Source organism: Cydia pomonella, chromosome 9 (genome assembly GCF_033807575.1).
Source record: "Cydia pomonella isolate Wapato2018A chromosome 9, ilCydPomo1, whole genome shotgun sequence".
NCBI lineage: Eukaryota > Metazoa > Arthropoda > Insecta > Lepidoptera > Tortricidae > Cydia > Cydia pomonella.
The window spans coordinates 22991727-23014506 of NC_084711.1; the positions used below are offsets into that span (position 1 = coordinate 22991727).

The window sequence follows — 22780 nt, forward strand, 5'->3', positions numbered from 1 at the left end:
CAAGCGGACCCCAGGCTCCCATGACCCGTAGCAAAATGCCGGGAAAACGCGAAGAAGGAGTGAAGCAATTTTTTTAAAACGTGAGAGACTCATTTTAATACATAGGTACATACTAAAAGTGTTAACCTAGGTCGAAACGCGCACGTTATGACGTCACTAAAGTCATATACGCGAGTTGCGAAGTTTTTGCAGTAAATGAGTGCTTTCATACTTTGCTCGCCTCGTTTGACAGCTTGCGGTGGGCGGTGCGTGTGGCCACAGTGGCAGCGGGGAGCGATTTTAATAATTTTTTTAACACCACATTGAAAAATGTTTACAGGTAATGCTACAAAACATTACAAGCCTTAAAATGAAACTTAATTAGGCACAAATTTATGTTTACATGTAGATATAAAAAACTTTTAAAATTATGATGCTAAAAAGGAGCGAACCTCAGCATGTGTTGCAGCAGGCAAATAAATATAGGAATAAATAATCGTATTCCTATATTTATTAAAGATAAAGATATTTTATCATTCAAGTAGGCATATTACAATGCGGTTATGAACGTCAAATAAAGCTACACCGGCTCTAACCCTACACCTCTGACCCGAGAAGATTTAAATCCCCCCTCAATTGGAGGAGGGTATCCCAATAAGGACCGGCAAGAAACTCAGCGGGACACATTTATTATTTATTTTTTAACACTTTATTGCACAAATAAACAATAATGCACAAATGGCAAACTTAATGCCAAAAGGCATTCTCTACCAGTCAACCATATAAAAACAAAAAAAGATAAAAAAATAAAGAGAAAATTGATAAAAAAGACAACTTCGGTTCAGTGAAGGGGACGGACTGAAAATAAGCACTGCGCAGTCAATTTGTAATGAAATGGCTGACGCAGCATATGCAGCGCCCGTTTGTTTTACCGAGCATGCCAATTTTTAAAGTTAATCTTTGTACTTTGTGACCTACTTATCTGTTTTTTTTTTATTGTGTGGCAATAAATGGTTTCTTATTGTTATAACTTTGCAATGTTTGAAGGCAGCTTCGTGAGCTAGAAAATATAGTGATATCTACTTTTTTTTTTACATATATTTGTTTATTTTACAGAATTCTAAGCAGAATTTCATGTAGATATTAGCTTTTATTTACACTTATCAACGTGATGAATCTAAATACCACCAAACATACCTAGTGATTTGAGTTGTATTGATTATTTATTCCGTGTTATTTATTGTTTTTATTTTACTCTTTTTTTATGATAATTATTTTAATGAATTGAGATTTAACTGACTTACTTATTAATATTACACCAATGACATGAAAATTTTAATTTTATGAATAAACGAATATGAAATATGAAATATTGTGGTCACTTTCAAACACTTTAGCAAAACGTTTGAGCTTCTTGCTTTTGCATAGTTGCGCCGTTCCCGAGAACGTTCAATAGCTACCACCGTATTCATTTTCTTTTCTCGCTCACAGTGAGACCCCGCCTTGCTTTCAAAATCGCCAACTTTTCAGTGTTTTAATTAAGTTGCCATCGCAGTTACACCGCTGATTTGTTTCTCCGTCATTGGTAGTATACCAAAGAACAAAACAGAAGGCACTTTCATAGAAAACATGGTACACTGATATTAAACAAAAATGGTCATTTAAATTGTATCAAAACTATTTTTAATGGATTTGGTATTTATTTTATCATTTGCTTACATTTGTTACAGTTCCAAATATAGATATAAGACAAAATCGAGAACTTAAAAAATAAAAAACATTTTGAATAGTTGTTTTGATACTTTTAATTAGGTAGTAAATCAATAGCAGAGAGCGATTTTTTGTACTGAATATGGTTGACCCTAACACCCCCCCCCCCCCCCCCCCCCCCACCCTCGTTGAGGGTTAAAGTTAAAACGTAAAGATGGCATTATAATTCTTCGTAGATATTCAAAATTACAAATAAATTATATTTTTAAGTTAATTTAATTAACTACAAACTGTACCGTCTACGATACAGACTCAGGAAACATAAGTTTCTGAAAGTTCAAAACGTCGAGTGATGCTTTTAAGTTTATTTAGCATTGATCGAATACGGCGCATTCATTATTGGGAAATTGCATTCCAGTTCGAGATGTTTTAACAAAGTTCCTTACAGTTAGTTACCTGTACCCCTAGTGTAAATATTTTCGACAGCGAAACGTGACGTACGCGTTTGCGTTTAGTCTCATTTTGTATTGGATTTCGAAAGAGCGCGCCAAGCGGGACGTTTTGGAACCTCAAAATCCTATACAAAATGAGACTTAACGCAAACGCGTTCGTCACGTTATGATGTCGATCAAAGTTACACTAGGGGTACTGATGTTTTCAACCGACTTTCCAAAAATTCGTCTGTAATTTTTGAGTTTAAGCTAAGTTATTCGTGGTATTTCACCTTTTACCTCAATTACTCTTAAAATATACTTCTTACCTACACCTCAGCTTGTACTATGGGTACTAAACGACGATATACTTTTTTTTTTATACTACGTCGGTGGCAAACAAGCATACGGCCCGCCTGATGGTAAGCAGTATCCGTAGCCTATGTACGCCTGCAGCTCCAGAGGAGTAACATGCATGTTGCCGACCCTAACCCCCTCCCAACCCTCGTTGAGCTCTGGCAACCTTACATTCGTATATAGATAAATATATACTAATATATCGTCACACAAATAAATGCCCTTACCGGGATTCGAACCCAGGACCATTGGCTTCATATCCATGATTCTTATCTTATCTTCTTATTTTCGGGGACCCTTGCGGACACACCCCATAGGGATCTTTTGTGCAGGAAAGATCCGTCAGCTACTCAAGAGCTTTTTTGACCATTTCCATGTGCCGGATGATGGAGATTATGGGTAGCCTTTTGAATTCCTTTCGTTCCAGATAGCCTGCTCCAAAGTCCTTCATTCTTTGTCTGCCGATGGCGTGACATTCACACATTAGGTGTGTTACTGTCTCTTCCTCTTCACCACACATTCGACAATCGGTGTTGTCGGAGTGTCCTATAGACCAGCGGTTGAACAAAAATGGGTTTCGATAATATTAAAGTTTTTTCTTTTTTGATATGTCATTGGGAGTATGTTAAATAATACTTTGGTAAAAAGTTAGAAATTTTAAGGTTGAGCTTTCGGTTATATTTAAATATTTTAATTTTTGCTAATAACTAAGTAAATATAGAATTAAAGTTACAGAAAACTTTAGCATATCGAATAACACTTCAATTTATGTACAATTTTCAGTTTTTAGAAATCTGGAACAGCTGCTTTCTGGTAAACGTAAAAACACGAATTATTTTGTAAATATAGAATTAGAGTTGCTGATATTGCAAAATTACGATATTATCGATCAACTTAGTATTCTAGTAAAAAGTTAGACATGTAGACAATGTGCTTGTCTAGATATTGATTTCAGGTTAAGCAGTATAGCTAATATTGAATTAAAGTTTGTAGAGTTAATAATAATCGATCATCAACAATGATCTCAGTTACTAAACAAAAATTTAGAAATATAAAATCACGGCGACACTCATTACTGATATGTATGCATTCCTTGCTTATATAAATACGTTACGTTTCAAACGCACGGCAAGTTTGCGCGCGCCGCGCACTGTGGCAGGAGGCAGCGAACAACGGTAGTGGGGAGCGGGGTGCCCTTGACTGCGTCTACGGTCCATCAAAAAAAATCCTAAAGCGTGTTTTAAATTAATAGCAATAGAAAATTGTTATTTTGTTGTTACTATAATAGGTATTGCCCGCGGTTTCGTTCACGTAGAATTCGTTATCGCGTTACATGAATATTATTTATTTATTTAAACTTTATTGCACAAACAAAAAAAAAACACAAATGGCGGACTTAATGCCAAAAGGCATTCTCTACCAGTCAACCATTGGGTCAAATAGAGACAAAAAAAACACATTCTCATACAGATGACCACCCTTCCTTGTACCATTTTAAAAGCCAGTTGCAGCTTTTCTTTCCCGATTTTTTTCAGATGTTTGGACTTGGTATTTTCCTCGCGATAGTTATTTGTTTTAAGGGGAATGTTGTTGTTAACCGCTAATGCTAATATTGATAACCGATAGTTATATAGAGATACGTTATAAGGTATGTGCACCCTCATGTTATTTATTTCTGATAAGAAATAAATGTAAGACAAAATTCACAGTGATACATTTCAAGTAGGTTGCCTTGTAAGATTGCGTACGGATAGTTTTTTTGTTTGTTATTTCATCGTATGATATATCAAATGAAAGCTTATTTGAAAGTTGCCGTATTAAAAAAGTTGGTCCAGTTAATGGTCGCCTAGATTAACCGATTTTTATATAAAATGTAGGCAACCATGGACTGGACCAACTTGTTAAAAAGGCAACCTAGTACAGTTAGTAATATAGTACCTGGGCGACCGAGCTTTGCTCGGTTATAACTATTTATTGTAATATGGTGGTGATAATGTACATAAACTTAAAAAGTAAAATGTGAACTGACAATTATTATTATTTACAATCGATTTTAACCTTACAGCACTTGTCACAGAGTAACGCCATCTATCGTCGATTTCTCTTATTACATAGGTCATTTTTTTTTACTAAATTAAACTTGTGTAAAACAATAAAAATTAAAAAATTATATATAAACTTGAACATATAAAAAAAACAAAAGTTAGTCACCGGGCGAGATTCGAACCCGTAACACTCGTTTAGCAGTCCGCGTCTTAACCCGCTGGACCAGACGGACAGTGGCCGGCAACACGAAATTAGTGACCATATTCTGCGTCGAAAGAAAAACGCACGAAAACTCGAAAACACGCGTTTTCCCAAACATAAGACTAATCTAGATAGATTGTATACCCCCCAAAACCCCTATATACCAAATTTCAGCGAAATCGTTAGAGCCGTTTCCGAGATCACAGAAATATAATTATATATATACAAGAATTGCTCGTTTAAAGGTATAAGATAAAATAACTTATATCATGTGACGTTTTCGTTTACACACTAAAAGCACAGTGTAAAAAGTAACAGTGGGCCGACGCCTTTGATGTTTGCGTAAATGCCGACACCGCTCAAGGTCTCCGTACCTACCTAGGGTTATCACAGACTTACACAACTGCCCAAAAGAGGATGGAAATGTTTTTAGTTTTCATGTTGTATGATGTATGTGTACTAATTTTACAAATGACGTCCATTTTGGAAATAAAGATGGCGGACGTCACTTTTTTGAAAAAGTCGTCATGGGTGTTGTTTTCTGGGTTTTTAGGGGTGTGGATTTCAAAAATGGCATCTATTTTGAAAATAAATATGGCGGACGCTACTTTTTGAAATGGGTGTCGATGTGTGTAGCCGTGATATCAACCACCTTTAATTCTAAAATGGTCTCTATTTTTGAAATCTGCACCAACAAGAACCGCCAAAATTGACGTCATTTTTGTAATTGGAACCCCGAGGAACCTCGGAGATGACACCCATATCGATTTTTAAGAAAAAATAATGTCCGCCATCTTGGATTTCAAAATAGACGTCATTTTCGTAATCGGAATCCTGAGGAACCTCGGATATGACACCCATATCGACTTTTAAGAAAAAATAATTTCCGCCATCTTGGATTTCAAAATGAACGTCATTTTCGTAATCGGATCCCCGAGGAACCTCTGAGATGACACCCATATCGATTTTTAAGAAAAATTAATGTCCGCCATCTTGGATTTCAAAATAGACGTCATTTTCGTAATCGGAATCCTGAGGAACCTCGGATATGACACCCATATCGACTTAAGAAAAAACAATTTCCGCCATCTTGGATTTCAAAATGAACGTCATTTTCGTAATCGGATCCCCGAGGAACCTCGGAGATGACACCCATATCGATTTTTAAGAAAAAATAATGTTCGCCATCTTGGATTGCAAAATGGACGTCATTTTCGTAATCGGAACCTCGAAGAACCTCGGAGATGACACCCATACCGATTTTTAAGAAAAATGAATGTCCGCCATCTTGGGTTCCATAATGGATGTCATTTTCATAATCGGCACCCTGAGGACTTTCAAAAATAATGAAAACATCAAATACTACATGATACATATAAATAAATAAATAAATATTATAGGACTTTATTACACAAATTGACTAAGTCCCACAGTAAGCTCAATAAGGCTACATATACAAACAGAAGCAAGAAACAATTTCTTGCTTTTTAAAGTCTTAAACTACTCATAATTTCTTAAAATAAGTTATAAAACATGTCCGCCATTTTGAATTTGAAAATTGATATCATAATTATGATATATTTTTGTTTACACTGAGACAAATAATTAGCACATGTCGTATGAAATATTTTAATTGTATGTGTTTTTTTTATTTATTTTTATACTACGTCGGTGGCAAACAAGCATACGGCCTGCCTGATGGTAAGCAGTATCCGTAGCCTATGTACGCCTGCAACTCCAGAGGAGTTACATGCGCGTTGCCGACCCTAACACCCTCCCACCCCTCGTTGAGCTCTGGCAACCTTACTCACCGGCAGGAACACAACACTATGAGTAGGGTCTAGTGTTATTTGGCTGCGATTTTCTGTAAGGTGGAGGTACTTCCCCAGTTGGGTTCTGCTCTAGATCTGGAATGACATCCGCTGTGCTGTGCCCTACCACACAGAGCCAGATGACATTTACAATGCCCATACCTCTCTTATAATGCCTGTGCTAAAAATGTGATTGCGAACTACCTGCAATAACTATACAGTACCTGGGCGACCGAGCTTTGCTCGGTTATAATATAACTAACTATTTATTGTAATATGGTGGTGTATAGGTGATAATCTTAACTACATTCTTTTACTAAATTAAACTTGGCTAAAACAATAAAAATTAAAAAATTATATATAAAATTGAACATATAAAAAAAACAAAAGTTAGTCACCAGGCGAGATTCGAACCCGTAACACTCGTTTAGCAGTCCGCGTCTTAACCCGCTGGACCAGACGGACAGTGGCCGGCAACACGAAATTAGCGACCATATTCTGCGTCGAAAGAAAAAACGCATGAAAACTCGAAAACACGCGTTTTCCCAAACATAAGACTAATCTAGATCGATTGTTTACCCCCAAAAACCCCCATATACCAAATTTCAGCAAAATCGTTAGAGCCGTTTCCGAGATCCCGGAAATATATATATACAAGAATTGCTCGTTTAAAGGTATAAGATAATTAGGCATTAAAACACTCGTGTGATCTTTTTAAGAAACTCACTTCGTTCGTTTCCTAAGCCCACACTCGTGTATTTTAATGCATTTTATTATGTAGCAGTAACATAAACTACTAATATATGTTGAAAGTAAGTACAGGCGGCTAACACAATGGTAACAAAAGACAAAAGTTTTGAAAATGTAATCATCATCGTCACTTGGCTGTACATTTGAGGGCCTATCGCGAACCACGTTCGACGTGTTACCTCTCTGTCGCACTTGTAAATTCGTATGTAAGTATGACAGGGAGGCAACACGTCGAACGTGGTTCGCGGTAAGCCCTCTGATGCCACCTCCATTAGTCTTTTGTACGCCGGTATAGCCTTCGACTCAATGTATAATCTACACTTTTTATGGAAACCTAGTTCCTCCTTCCCGTAGAAATATTTAACTTTCCCATCACCAAGAAAGATTATTTGCTCGCAGTTATTAACTGCTCAATTCCTCGTTTTTTCTCTGTTACTAAGTCAGTACAGTACAGTACACATATCAAACATTTTTCACTCATTTTGAAGTCATAATAACTTTTATTCTATAATTAAATTCATGTAATGTCCGCATCTAATTTATGTGCACGATAAACAAACAAATGAATGATTTGAAAGAAAAGACAAACAGCGCTTGCGAAGCTGAGCGGGGGGCGCGGGCGGGGCGAGGTATCTATCGCTCACTAGGTCGGCTACGATAGGCTCCCGCGCGCCGAGCCGACATGTTGACGGACCAGCGCGGCGTGGTTATGAATTTCGCGCCTTTTTAAGTTGATTTTACTATTACAATGCAAGCTACACACAGATATTTCTACCTTTCCATAAAATGGTTGCATATATTATTTTATAGTAATAGACTTATCTCTACGGACTTTAATTCAATATTAGATCTTACAGGACAAAAAACGCATATTAATTGTAAAGCACATATCCTATTCTTCTAATTTTTTGCCTTGCCTATTAACTTAAGAATTAAGATATGATATTGTGGATTTTTCAAACTTTAATTCAATATTGACAAAATAATAAGCTGATTTGAGTTTGACAAAGTAGCACGTTGATTTTTTTTCTAAAAATTTGATAGCATAAAGCCTCATACATATTATAAAAGACGATGCTTAAATTTTGTACTTTAATTCAATATTCAAAATTCATCAATAAAAATACATAAATACCTTATTTATATCTAACGCTCGTTCTAAATTTTCTTCATATATTACAAATATGCTTAAAAATATGTCCCATACCAGATAAACATCACTTTTCACTCTTTAGAATTATCGAAACTTATAGGGCAAAAATCCGGTCCCACTATTGGTCTACTATCCTAGCCAAAACTCCTTTGACCCCATAATGGCCCGTAAACACCCCTGTTATAATTTGGAGTCTCCTACTACGCACGACTTAGCAGTCTTATACTACGTCGGTGGCAAACAAGCATACGGCCCGCCTGATGGTAAGCAGTCTCCGTAGCCTATGTACGCCTGCAACTCTAGAGGAGTTACACGCGCTGCCGACCCTAAACCCCCATCCCCCTTGTTGAGCTCTGGCAACCTTACTCACCGGCAGGAACAAAACACTATGAGTAGGGTCTAGTGTTATTTGGCTGCGGTTTTCTGTAAGGTGGAGGTACTTCCCCAGTTGGGCTCTGCTCTAGATCTAGAATGACATCCACTGGCTGTACCCTACCACACAAAGCGTGATGAGATTCACAATGCCCATACCTCTCTTGTGGACGTAGTTTAAGGACGTACCCGGGACCAAAGTTTCCATAGTGTTTTGCTCCAACCGGAGTCTACTCCTTGTATGAAGAGCTTTGACTGTTTTAGACCCGTTAGACTGTCCCATTTTTTTATATCCATGATTACTGTTTCCTTGTGAATATGTTACGGGTAATGTTCAGGTTAATTGTACTCGAGTGAACTTAAGTTTACCCAGGTATACCTAGTATTACCCAAGCCTTTTGGTTAAAGCCCGAAAATTGCATTAACTGGGAGGGTAATACCTAACATACCCAGCCAGTGTTGAGTAGACCTAGATGTGTAAGTACGGGTAAACGCCGAACACAGATAAATGTTTAAATTTTCGGACTTTAACCAAAAGGCTTGGCTAATAGGGTTGTTTCCAATTTTTTGAAACGCTTGTATTACGTTCTATATTAACTAAAAGTTGCCCTAAAATTCAACTTTTATACTAAAAACGGCTTTAAATATGTTAATTAAGAAAATATATGTGTGCCAAAAGATATTTTAAATTCAATATTTACAAAAATATGGTCATTACAGGTCCCCTAAAACTAGTTTAACATGTTCTTATAGTCCAAAATAATTTATTGGGACACAATTCTGCCCTAAGATTTGTAGATGGAAACAACCCTATTACCCTAAACTTAAGTTTAATTAACCTAACATTACCCGTAACATATATACTTCCAAATCTACTTACCGTTTTATTTCATTGCAATAAGTACACATCGTGCATTTAAAAATTTATAATTTTATTACCAGCGCAAATAACATTCGTAGAATCCCTAATTACTTTGTGACTATATTTCCCAGTAAAAATGTACTAGGCACATAATTACAGTAGGTCGCACAAGTTTGACAGCTAATTCAAAAGTTTTGTGTTGGCAACGAGTCAAGAAAAAACGTTGTCAGCTGTATTCGGAGTGTTTAAGTTTTCAACTAGACAAGTGTAGGTATTTGTCTTTGTAATTAAAATGTAAGGTTTAAAGTAACCTACACCGACAAGTAACCATATTACAACTAAATATATGAATAAATAAATATTATAGGACATTATTACACAAATTGACTAAGTCCCACAGTAAGCTCAATAAGGCTTGTGTTGAGGGTACTTAGACAACGATATATATAGTATATAAATATTTATAAATACTTAAATACATAGACACCCATGACTCAGGAACAAATATCCATGCTCATCACACAAATAAATGCCCTTACCAGGATTTGAACCCGGGACCATCGGCTTCATAGGCAGGGTCACTACCCACTAGGCCAGACCGGTCGTCAAACCAACTACATACATACAATGTGTTTGTGCTTGACAAATCACCCCCATATCTATGTTTTTTCGCTACCATTTTAAAAATGCACCGCACAAAAAAAGTTTTATGGCGCCAAACAAGACTGCACTTGATTAATGTACCATTATCTATCCATTTACCTATCGCACATTTAAAAAATAATAATCAATCGATGGTTTATGAATTGGGCATAAATTTCAAACATAAATGTCACAGAGATTTTTCTACAATTACTCAAGAATTAAAAATAAAGATAAAAATTTACTTCAAAAAATTTTTTTTTTTTACATTTTATCATTTTTTTTCGAAAACGAGGTTGACCTGTACTTTTTTATTGTTAAATGATAGAACAGGATACCCGACTTTGCATCCGGAGGCCGCGGGTGGTAATATTTTGATCTATTTTTTAAATAACTATTAAACTATTTATCTTCAAATAAAATAAAAACTCTTCTCACAGTGAGTTTGATATACATATTATAAAATGATATATTTACAAAAGTTTTTTTATAATTTTGTCATTCATCGCCTATGTTTAAAATTAATTTATTTTCCATGTGTAATGTATCGTCCGTCTTTGGGCCACAAACTTACCAAATTTCAACGTAATAGATCAAGTAGTTTCGGACCAATAGTCTGTGAAAGATGGACAGACAGACAGACAGATGCACGAGTGAACCTATAATAGTTTCGTTAAAGTTTGCAATCTATCTATCTATCTATCAATACCTATCTAATAAATAAGTCGTGATTTTTTTTTTATTACACCAAATTCACTCACTAAACCATTCCAATACCTACTCCATAAATTCCAAACAAGAAAGCTAGCTGTCAACCCTTCCAATTTTAAAATTAACCCGAACTTCGTAATACACGTTCGCTTATTTTTTGCGAAGTTCGCCAAAGGACGGCGACATGGCGCCGCTGACGGGCGGAATTAAAACAATTTTAAATTTCGCTCAAATACTTATAGCGCTAATCGACAGATGGACTTGTAGCCAGTTAACCTGTCCTGCTGGGGCCGGTGGTCCACACAAAATATTTCGTTTTACAGTAGTTATGGACCTATTTGATTTTGTTCGCGGACTTTATGAAAAAAAATGTGTAAATTTATATAAACACGATATTTTCAACTTGTTGCGATATTCCCAAAATATTGTTATAATGTTAAGTGCATTATACTACATAGTAGCTAGAACATACATTACTAGCGGCTTCACAAATTATACACCTAAACTTTCTCCAAAATTCATAGGTGAAAACCGCATTAAAATCCGTACAGTACTTTTTATTTATTATATTTATTTAAACTTTATTGCACAGTAAAAAAATATATAGTGACAAAAGGCGGATTTAATGCCACGCGGAATTCTCTACCAGTCAACCTTTAGACCAAACAGAGAAGAATAGCGCGCGAATTTGCATGTTGGCGACGCGGCTTGATTTGCACTTTATCCAATTTTCCTTAATACTGAATTAGAAGATTACTTAAAACAATCATTTTAAAGATGTATTAAACCTGGGTAGGTATGGCCACTTTTATTTAGAACCTACTAATTAACTTGAAGAATAAAAATTGGTTCAGATACATATATATACAATGATACAGATACATATATATGACGACTGGTCTGGCCTAGTGGGTAGTGACCCTGCCTATGAAGCCGATGGTCCCGGGTTCAAATCCTGGTAAGGGCATGTATTCGTGTGATGAGCATGGATATTTGTTCCTCAGTCATGGGTGTTTTCTATGTATTTAAGTATTTATAAATATTTATATATTATATATATCGTTGTCTAAGTACCCTCAACACAAGCCTTATTGAGCTTACTGTGGGACTTAGTCAATTTGTGTAATAATGTCCTATAATATTTATTTATTATCTCCTTTATTTATTTTTCGTCTTAGGCTAGGTCATTTATAATATGAATATAAAAGTAAAATATAAAAACACTTCAAAAACAATACAAAAGATATAAACACATTATAAAAAACCTAACCTAGGGTGCCGCCAGCAGCGGGGCAGGGCCCAAGCTGCCGGTGGTCAGGGCCGCAGAGAGAGGAACCGTCGGACTATCCGCGCCGTGTCCAAGATCACCGCCTTCTGCATCTGACCCTTGATCCAACCACCTAGCGAGAGTCTCTCAAGGTGTTGGTCGAGACTCTTCGCTATGAGACCGTTCGCTGAAACGACTATCGGGACAATGATCGTCGAATCAACATCCCACATGGCGGTTATCTCGTGGGCCAAGTCTAGGTACTTGCTGGACTTGTCCTTCTCAGCTTTCACGAGATTCTCATCATGGGGGATGGTGATATCGACGAGCACGGCCCGGCGTTGCGATCGATCTATTATCACGATGTCAAGCTTATTGGCTACAATAGTCCTGTCAGTGATAATAGATCGATCCCAATAAAGCGTGGCACGACCATTTTCGAGAACTGGCGCAGGTGAGTACTTGTAGTACGGTACTTCGCGGTCCACAAGGCGGTATAGAAGAGCAAGTTGCTGGTGAATAATTCTAGCTACGAGATTATGTCTGTGCAAGTACTCGCCGTAAGCAAGATGAGAACAACCGGAGATGATATGTCTGAGTGACTCTCCGGGACGGCGGCATGCCCGACAAATGTCGACCGTACCGTCCCTCAGGATATATTTCCGATAGTTGTTCGTCATCATAACTTCGTCCGCAATTGCACAGGCAAAACCCTCGGTTTCTCCGAAGAGGTCCCCGAATCGTAACCAGTTCACCGACGCGAGCAGGTCCACGTCAGGTCCCGTGAGGGCCTTGTAGAACCGCCCGTGTAGCACCTTACTCTCCCATATATTTATTTATTATTATTACAATGTTTAAGTTTGAAAATTAAGAGGCTGATACGAAAGTTAATAAGGAATTAAAGGGTTAATAGTGTGTTTGGTTTGCTCGGTCTCTCTTTAGGGTAAACTAGATATTAAATATCCAAAACCTTTGTATGGCTGCCGTTCAACCCTTAGCGAAGTTAGATTTCAGATGTCCAATTTCGAATCTCTTTCCCCCGAATCTTTTTTCGTTCAACTTCGCAACCCTTTTTAAGCGTGACAGACGGGAACTACTTAAAGTCCGTGTATTGTTTGTGGATGTGTTAAACTGTTAAGTGATGTATAAGTTTGACGTGTGTAATAGCCTTTACGACGACCGCTTGGGGTTTTATTTTTTTTACACACTTTTATTTAGAACTATTTTAAACTCACTCATGTATTATTAAGCCGAATAAGCTGTGGTGTAGGTTGAACGTCTTTTTTTTTTACTTAAATTTTCCTTTCTCACGCTCTGAAAAAAGGATTGTTGTTGTTCTATGCAATGTGGAGAAAGTAATACGTTTCTGTACTTGAGCAATTGGCTACTTGACAGGTTTTTGTAAATAATGTCAAACGATCTTGATTTTCCTGAGGATCAAATGTCTATATAGGACTCATGGCATTTAAGCAACACAAAGGTCAGAAATGAGAGTTAAAGTCTGACGCTCGCACTCGACGATTGAAACGCCTCTAACAAAATGATAATGTATACTGTGACGTCACATCATATAAGTCTGTCCTAAATGTATGGATGATCAAGGAAATTGCCATTTTGACCCTGAAGTATTGTATTGTTTTTTTTTTCTATTTATGAAAGACAAAAAAAAAAGTTTTTTTTAGACTTAGGAGCCTTGTAATTTTTTATAATCTCAATATATTTTTTTAAATTCCACTTTTTTTATAATGGATGGCTCATTTTCTATCAATTTAATAAAATTTTGTTATAATATTCAACATGTGTCAAGTACCCAATTTACGTTCAAAGTACGATTTTTTAATGTTTATGACGATAAGCAGTTGAAACTTGGTTTTAAATGGATTCGATATACAATTTCCATTCTGATATTTAACTCCCTTTCCATAAATATGTTTACCTGAATTGTAAATTGAAAGTATCATCTAGAAATACTATGAAAACTATGACTTAGTCGTGTTTTTTTTCGTTTCGTTTTTTTCTCACATTCGGAATTAAAAGTAAAGTATTGAACTCGAGTGAAACGCATCATTTAAGCCTCGGACTATTGGCGCACTGAGCGTCAAACTACCTAGTCTAAAATGAGTGCCTTTCATCCCTTGGTTAACAATCTACTATATTGACACACTTTGTCATACAAACGGCATGCATTAGTTGATGTGACTCTAAATCTCTGACTGACTTTCTACGAAAATATTAAATTCGCTCTATTATTTTAAATATGGTATCTTTGGCTACATAGACTAATTCTAATTACAGCCCTAGATATACCATATCCTATTGTAAGAACAAAGTTTCAAAGCAATCAAGCTAGTCGGTTTAGAGAGCGTAACTATATGTTTTTTGAGAGCGTGGCTACGTTTGTATGAAGAACTTAGCTTGCTGGGGACTCTTAAGTACACGTCTTTCAAATAATGTCGTTAACAATTACAACTACAATCATTTATAATTTTAAAATGAATACTGGATATAATCGCGTAAAGTACGTTTATTATATGGCCTGACTTTTCGAAACCCTACTACCCTACTCATAGTGTTGTATTCCTGCCGGTGAGTAAGGTTGCCAGAGCTCAACGAGGGGGAGAGGGGGGGTTTAGGGTCGGCAACGCGCATGTAACGCCTCTGGAGTTGCAGGCGTACATAGGCTACGGAGACTGCTTACCATCAGGCGGGCCGTATGCTTGTTTGCCACCGACGTAGTATAAAAAAAAAAACAATAAACGTTTTAAAATTATGAATGAAAATCGTGTTGGTTTAAATCAATATACAATCATTTAACTGAAACAAACATATTACCTTCAAAATATTTTTCTTCGGCTTTGATATACAAACGTAAAGTTTGTCAACTATATCCACAGTAAAAAATCTTTGTCAACATATTTATGAGCCACCCTGTAAAATACTCCTTAGTATATCCAGATCAGTGACCCCTAGTGTAAATTTAATGGACATCATAGCGTGACGAACGCGTTTGCGTTAAGTCTCATTTTGTATAGGATTTTGAGTTTCCAAAACGTCCCGCTTGGCGCGTTCTTTCTAAATCCAATACAAAATGAGACTAAACGCAAACGCGTACGTCACGTTTCGAAATCGAATTTATTTACACTAGGGGTACTGATATTGCAATAACACTGCAAAATATGGAAACCCACCCGTTTTTTTTTTTCAAGGGTTGTCACTTTACCTATATTGGCCGAAGCAATCACGATAACCTCATTTAAATAAGCCCCCAAACCCTCCAAATAAAAACAAACCAACTTCCAGATAACACTGACAAAATCCCTGTATTATTAATTAATTCATATGAAAAACTTCGATCCCTAACCCAAAGACATAACCTGAAATTGGATTACAGCGTACCTTCATAAATATTTAAAAAAAAGCACTGATAACCTAACCCTACCACTGCTCAGGTACAAAATGCCGACTCTAAACTCAATGTATTAGAGTCGTGTGACTCAAACCTTCGAGTGTATGTTTAGAAGTCAGGGTCCGAATTAGATACACAATAACATGGCTATTTGCATAAGCATGCAAGCTATTTGACCGTGGATACAGGATTGCGGGCGATATTGCCGCTGTGGCAGTTGACGCGAGTTTTTCAATAATGGCGTATGGGTTTGACTTGAACGTAGGCTCTGTTTTGCAATTTGACTGTTCGTACCCAAATCTCCGATGATATAGGTAAATAACAGGCTTGTAAATATTGTATTAGTAAGTAGGTATTTTCATTTGTAACCTGGTTGTAATGTAGATTAGTCAAAAGATATATTTTGCTTTTGATCAGTATAATTCTAATCGGCAATGAAAATATTTTAGATGCCGTTACTTTTAATGTTTGTATAGTATATATAGTATGAGCACTTTTTAAAATTATTACTTACTTTAAATCAGTTACTTTTCTTATTCTTAAACCTACATAAATAATTACCTAAGTTTGGTAAATGTAGTCGCATTAAATTAATTTAATTATTAATATTTGTATCGAAAATGTTCAAATTGTATATGTATGTATATAGGTATGTATGACACTTTATTGCACATAAACAGGTTAACAAAAAACAGATAAATAGTCATGAAATTTCGTCAAAACTTGTTTCAAAAACCAATAACACCTACCTACATATCTGACAAAAATGGCGGTCATCTACACAAATCCAAGAACAATTTTACGAAGGGTTTGACCCCCCAAGCCGTTACTATAGAGGAAGTAGGAAATCCATGCAAAACGGCTCAAATAAAACATAACCGGACCGATAGAGTTAACTGGGTAAGGGACACACTAAAATAAAATTCGATTACTTTACTCGTAGTGTTGTAAAATGCGAAGGGTTAAGGTGACGAAGTTTTGGGAGTGCAGACTTGCGATCGGTTGCAATTTTCGAGTGTAGCTTTCGCACATTTCTTGAATTCAGAAAACCTTGTCATATAGATTAGATTAGATGATTTATTTCATGAAAGACAATTACATAATAAATTTGCATTGATGTCAAAAATATAAGAATTTCTATCATGATCGTCAAAATAAAATAAAAATGAAAATAATAACAATACTAATTAAATAAAATTATAGTTCCAATAAGGATTGTCAATACAATTAGAATAACAGTAAGTAGGTAAATACTTACAAAATATAAGCAATAAAATAGGTCACAGATGAAAAATATCAGAAATGACAGAAGTAGGCATTAGTTCGAAAACTTGGCTCCTTACTTGTTAAGTTGTTATCTTCTTATAAGTACAAGTGCAAGCTAAATAGAAAAATATTGTCAAATCTGCTGGTAAATAATTAATACAATGTAACTGCTATAGTTATCGACCACTACATATAGTAATTGGCTACTCCTAACAAATCAGAAAGAAACAAGCCACAAGAAGGCTTATTGTTAAGAGTGGCCAATAACTAAAGCAGTCACCCTAATCAAAATTCAAATCGTTCTGAGTTCGTTAGTAAACTTCTTAATTTAACTTTAAATTATTTATACCATCTGAAATCAGTTTACAATTAAGGTTTTATTGAAAAATATGACTAAGTAAGTCGCAGTTTTCTGCGATTAAAAGTCGCAAATCGTAGTCGCGCGTCTGTCTCGGAATCGGACACTATCTCAACGCGCATTCCGGGCGATATTAAATCCATTGAGTATATAAAGAATTCCGATGGACTTGCAGAAGGGGTAGTGGTTTAGGGGCGCTTTTTATATAGTGGTCCTTGTACTTATATATGCGGTTTCCTGTTTCCTGCGTCAAGTCTTTCAAGAAAATATTTTGTTTAAAACCGATCTGGGTGAACAAGATAACGAAATTTTAATAATAAATAAATAATTTATATATAAATATTTGAGGACAATCTTAGAAAAATAATAGACTATTATTTTTATACAATTATGGTGTTTGACGATCCTTTTGTGAAATTCTTATTATTAAGTTAGAAATATCTGTAATAATTCAATGTTTTTAAGAACAATAATAACTGCATAAAATTGTTCTGATATTTAAGTTAAGATGATATCTGTAAAATTTGAAAGGTGTTTGTTGCTAGGCCTATTTGAATAAAGATTATATTGACTTTAGACTTTAGATTATATTGGACATTCATTCCGAAAAATACAATAAATGTTGGGACGTGTTATATGACCTAAGTTCCTCACACCTCGATCCGCCGCATACCTACCTGAACATATCTTTCATCCTATTAAACCTACCATCCTATTAAACCGCCGCTTACCCGGATTGCCAATCATCTGGCTGATCCGTTATAAGAGGAATACTCATACTCGCAATCGCAATTTTAGAGTTAATAAGATTTTAGGAATCTTTGACGGTGGAAATTAATTTTGTCTTCTGTATGTTTGATTAAATCCACGATTGATATTTGGCCTATCTTTACTACATATATAGTTTCGAACAGAAATGATAGGAAAGTAAAAAAAACACCAATAAAATGTATCACAACGCTTTTATACGACGGGTTAAAAACTCAAAGCTGTATATTATTGAAAACAAGAGAAAGTGAAGGACTGCAAATATTTCTCAAACGTTTAAGGAACTTAAACTAAGGGAATATAATTATAAATAGACGAATAGACAACAACAATTATACAAAACACTATCTCTCCATCGCGTACCAAGAAGGTTCAGACTTGATTTAAAAATGATTATTCTGTGGAAACCTAAAAATAAAGATAACCAAAAAAGGTTCAAGAAACGAAACCCTCATGACATTTTCGTAGCAAAATAATAGACACCGCTGACTACGAAACCTCTTCACAAAATTTTGCAAGATAAAAAGCAACCCTATATTCAAATCGAAAAAACTCGCAAAACACAAAAAGGGAATATCGTGATCTAGAAAATGTTATCATTCTTTAAGAAATATCTACAAACAATTCATTATGTCACTCCGAGTCATCACAGAGCAAAGGGTTGCTAGAAAAAATACCTTATCGCCTCTTCAAAAGTTCTGCTGCCAAAAATTGCTGATATTTTTTTATATGCAAGTCTTTCTTGAAGGTTTAAGGAAGGCAAAGATTGTGATTATGAAGGAAATACATTTTCAATTTCAGAATAGAATAGAATAGAATAATTTTTATTCGTAGACACAAACAAGACACATTAAATTACATGATATAACAAAAACAAAGGAAGTATAAAGTGCCACGAAATGGCCTGATCTCAGCATGTTGCTGGTGGCTTCAAGCGCTGATCTTCCGATGAGACCATCAAGTAAGAAAAATCACGAAAGGTAACAGACAAGAAGGAAAAAGACATAAAATAATATAGAGTGAACAAATTGAAAAATAGATAAAAGATAACGACTAATGTCTACTGTCGTTGTTTTGATTAACAGCAGTGGGCCAATAAATCTGAGACTGTCTCTGTATCTTCAGGTATTTAAATAAAAGTAAATAAAATATACCTTCAAATGGCTTCTTAAGCCAGGCTAGATGAAAACATTACATGATCAAATTATGTAGGTCAAAGTCAGGTCGTTCAGTAACAGATCCAGGCGGTTTTGTATTTGGTTAGTTAACCAACAAATGTTATAACTATCCGAAAATTTACAAATCACTTTTATTTAAATACCTAAAGTACTCTGACATAGGGGATTACAAGTATTACAACCCCAGATTGAATGTATTTTTAACCATAGAGACTATACATCTATGTAGTAATTATTTATTTTAAGATTATTATAATATGTTATAATGTAATGTTTACCCAGGTATTGGCTGTTGTAGTTATAAATATTTTTATGTATTCATGTCACTATATGATGTTACTATAAATGTTGTATTGACTTGTAAAAGAGCCCTTGAGGCCTACATGCAGAATAAATTTTTGAATTTTTTAAAGATACAGAGTTATAAGGGCGGATAAACATTTGTTTAATATATATAGTAATCATACTTTATTCATTTTTCATCATCATCATCATAACTAAAGAGCTTTGCTCTTGTCGGTGGAGTAATCGCCAATCACTTCTTTCTATTAATTTCCTCATACGACGCATATTTTTTTTATTTGACTGTCATAAGTATTTCTAGGCCTTCCTTCTCTGGTCTCTTCAATCCTGCCTTCCAGCATGTTTAGGAAAAAGTTGTCATGCTTTATCAGGTGTCCTAAAATCTTGCCTCTCCTATTCTTTATTGTATTAAATAAGCGTCGTTTTTCTCTTATCATACTCAGCCCCTCCTCCTCCTCTTTCAGTCCAGCTAATCCTTACCATCCAACCAACACCACATTTCGAAACCATTTTCTATATTTTTGTCTCAGTGTTCGTGTCTCACTTTAGGAAGCAAAACTAAAAAAAATATCGAAGTCTGTGCTTTTTGATTATCAATCTAGATATTTTCTCTTTATACTAGAACACAAAATACGCTCACAATGAACTGTCATGCTTTATTTTAGATACTCACATATTTAAATTAGTTTTTATTTACTGCTAAATTAGGTAAACATGTCTTTAAACTTGTATTCAAAACGAAACTTCACCCAGGCCAAGCTTAGTATACTTACCAACTTTTTTATACAAAGAGTCAACTTTATCAATCGCTAAGCACCCCCCACTGGGGGTAGGGGTGGGGTGGACGTCTCGTCCGGCTGTCAGGCCAGATCAATGCGGCCACCTGCACTTTTAATTCGAGGGAGGGGTAAGTGCGCGCGCCTTCGGCCTTTGTCTTCATATGCAGAGACATATGATTAGATAAACTTGTGTATGTATAATTAAATGCTTGACCAAGGTTGGGAAGGGTTAATATAAGAGCAGATATCAACAATATGTGAGATATGGTTTGAATAAACTGTATATTTGGTTTTTAGAATTTTTGTGTCAAGTTTAGCAATTTGAATTCGTTACTCTTAGTTGTTTTATTTTTTCTTCAATCTCTATATCCCCTACCTATGTACTATGTAATGATTTTTATAATAGTAATATTATAGATTTTTTTTACGAAATTTCATAAAGGGTAATGGAAAATGTGTTGCCTAATAGTTCAAACCCAAATAAAAATCTTTAAATAACTTTCGATTTAGTATGGTGATGTTGAAGGGATGACACTTTAAGGACATCATGAATTTGCAGACATACCATTTGATCGAAACACAGCACCATCTGCTCTCATGAACTTTTTACTTTGATTTGGGAAATTATTTAATCATAATTAGTACACTACAGAAAACCTTTAAGAAAATACTGTACTCCCAACATAAAGGCCTTTACCATCGCTTACCATCAGACGAAACAGTTATTTATTGTACAAGGAGTCAAAGTTGTTGTTTAACCGCTCGTGTTAATATTGATACCCGAGCAAGCAAAATATTGCAAAAATTGAACCACGAGCGTAGCGAGTGGTTCGAAAAGTGAAACCTTGAGCGTTACGAGGGTTTCAAGGCACGAGGGATTAAACTTTACCTGCGAGGAAAATACTAACTATAAAACACCAAAAAATCGAATCCATAATTTTAAAGCCAATTCTACCAGCTAACACCTTCCTTCCTTAGAAACAACTCAAAATTAACATCTGATTACTTTGCCCCACGTGTAGATAAAATGCAACTTTCTCATTAGTTTTTGAACAATCAAGAGTTGGAGAAGTGAAAAAACTATTGTACATGAATATTTTAAAGTTTTAAAGCATTTTCCTTTAGGCGACCTGCAGTTTTCAAGCAAAGCAAAATGTTTTGTATTCTGCCGAACCCCTGTAGTTATACAAACATGTATGTACAATACAAAACCTCAAATGTACGTAACCAGTTAATGATTGATCTGCAAGTGACAGCGGACGGACAGGGGCCGGGGGGAGGGGGTGGCTCCTTGTGGGGGCGAGGTCTGCGAGGTGTGTTATAAATGTGAAAGTTTTATATGTGATGCACGGTTGGACCGTGCATGTGTGGAAACACTTTTTAGTGCGCATTATTATTTTTTAAGTGAAGTGTGATATTTATGTCTTTCTTATAAAAAGGTTTGTTTAATGTGAAAATTATATAGACATAACTGGCTAAAAATTATTTAAATTTATTTGTCTCTTTCATAATGATTTTTCGTATTTATTTATCTTGCATTCTGCATATGGAGATATGTTGAAACATTAAACTGGCGGGAAAGTGCCCTTAAACCTTAAGTTAGCTAATTTTATTTCAAGGAAACATTCTTTTAGTAAAAAAAAAACAGTAACTGCATTCGATTTTATGAATATTTTGTACGACTGAAGAGTGTAAGACCTCATGTTTACTGGAGAAATTTTATCAACATTAACTGGATCGACTAGTGGAATAAAAAAAGGAGTTTTTTGGATTTTTTAGTTGGTTCGATTCCCGGGCGAAACAAAGACTTTTTTTAATAATGCAGTTTTGTTTCTTTTGAAAAATAAAATAATTTTTCCTCTATCCTAAAACTTAAGGTTTTAAGGCACTTTCCCTCCAGGGTCCATTTTTTTTCACCTGTATAAACTTATGTTTAGAATATTATTTGAGGCAGTTTTTCAAAGTAATATCTGATTCCATTTGTCCAAGCATCCGTAGGCATCAGTAACTGCTTGTGTTCAAAATATAACTTAATAAGAAAGTGTTAACTTGACAGCCAAAGTATCTACGTACTTTAATCTTAACGCCTATTCTATTTTCTGCCGTGTTTTCGACTTTCCCAAAATGTCTGTTAATTCTTTTTTTTTTAAACTGACCATGACACACTCAGTAAGGACAAGTTAAACAATAAGTCGTAACGACGCTCCCTTGCGGAGGCTCGCAAATTAGTCGCCAGGCCGGCCAGACGCCACTTCCGGACAGGGTGACCAACCCTCACATATTTTGAAGACTAAAAAAACGAATAAATAGAATGCCTCAAGGCGTTAAGTCCGCCACTTGTACTCTTTTGTGCAATGAAGTTTATAATAAATATACTGACATACACCCAACTTGTCATAAAAAGTTGCGACTCTCAAATTTTCTGTCGGA

General features: G+C 35.5%; 1 protein-coding gene across 2 annotated transcripts in view; it reads left to right on the forward strand.

Moving 5' to 3' along the window:
• Positions 1-22780, forward strand: part of LOC133520955 (protein tiptop) — a 570116-nt gene that overhangs the window by 361104 nt on the left and 186232 nt on the right. The gene's annotated exons all lie outside the window — the stretch shown is intronic.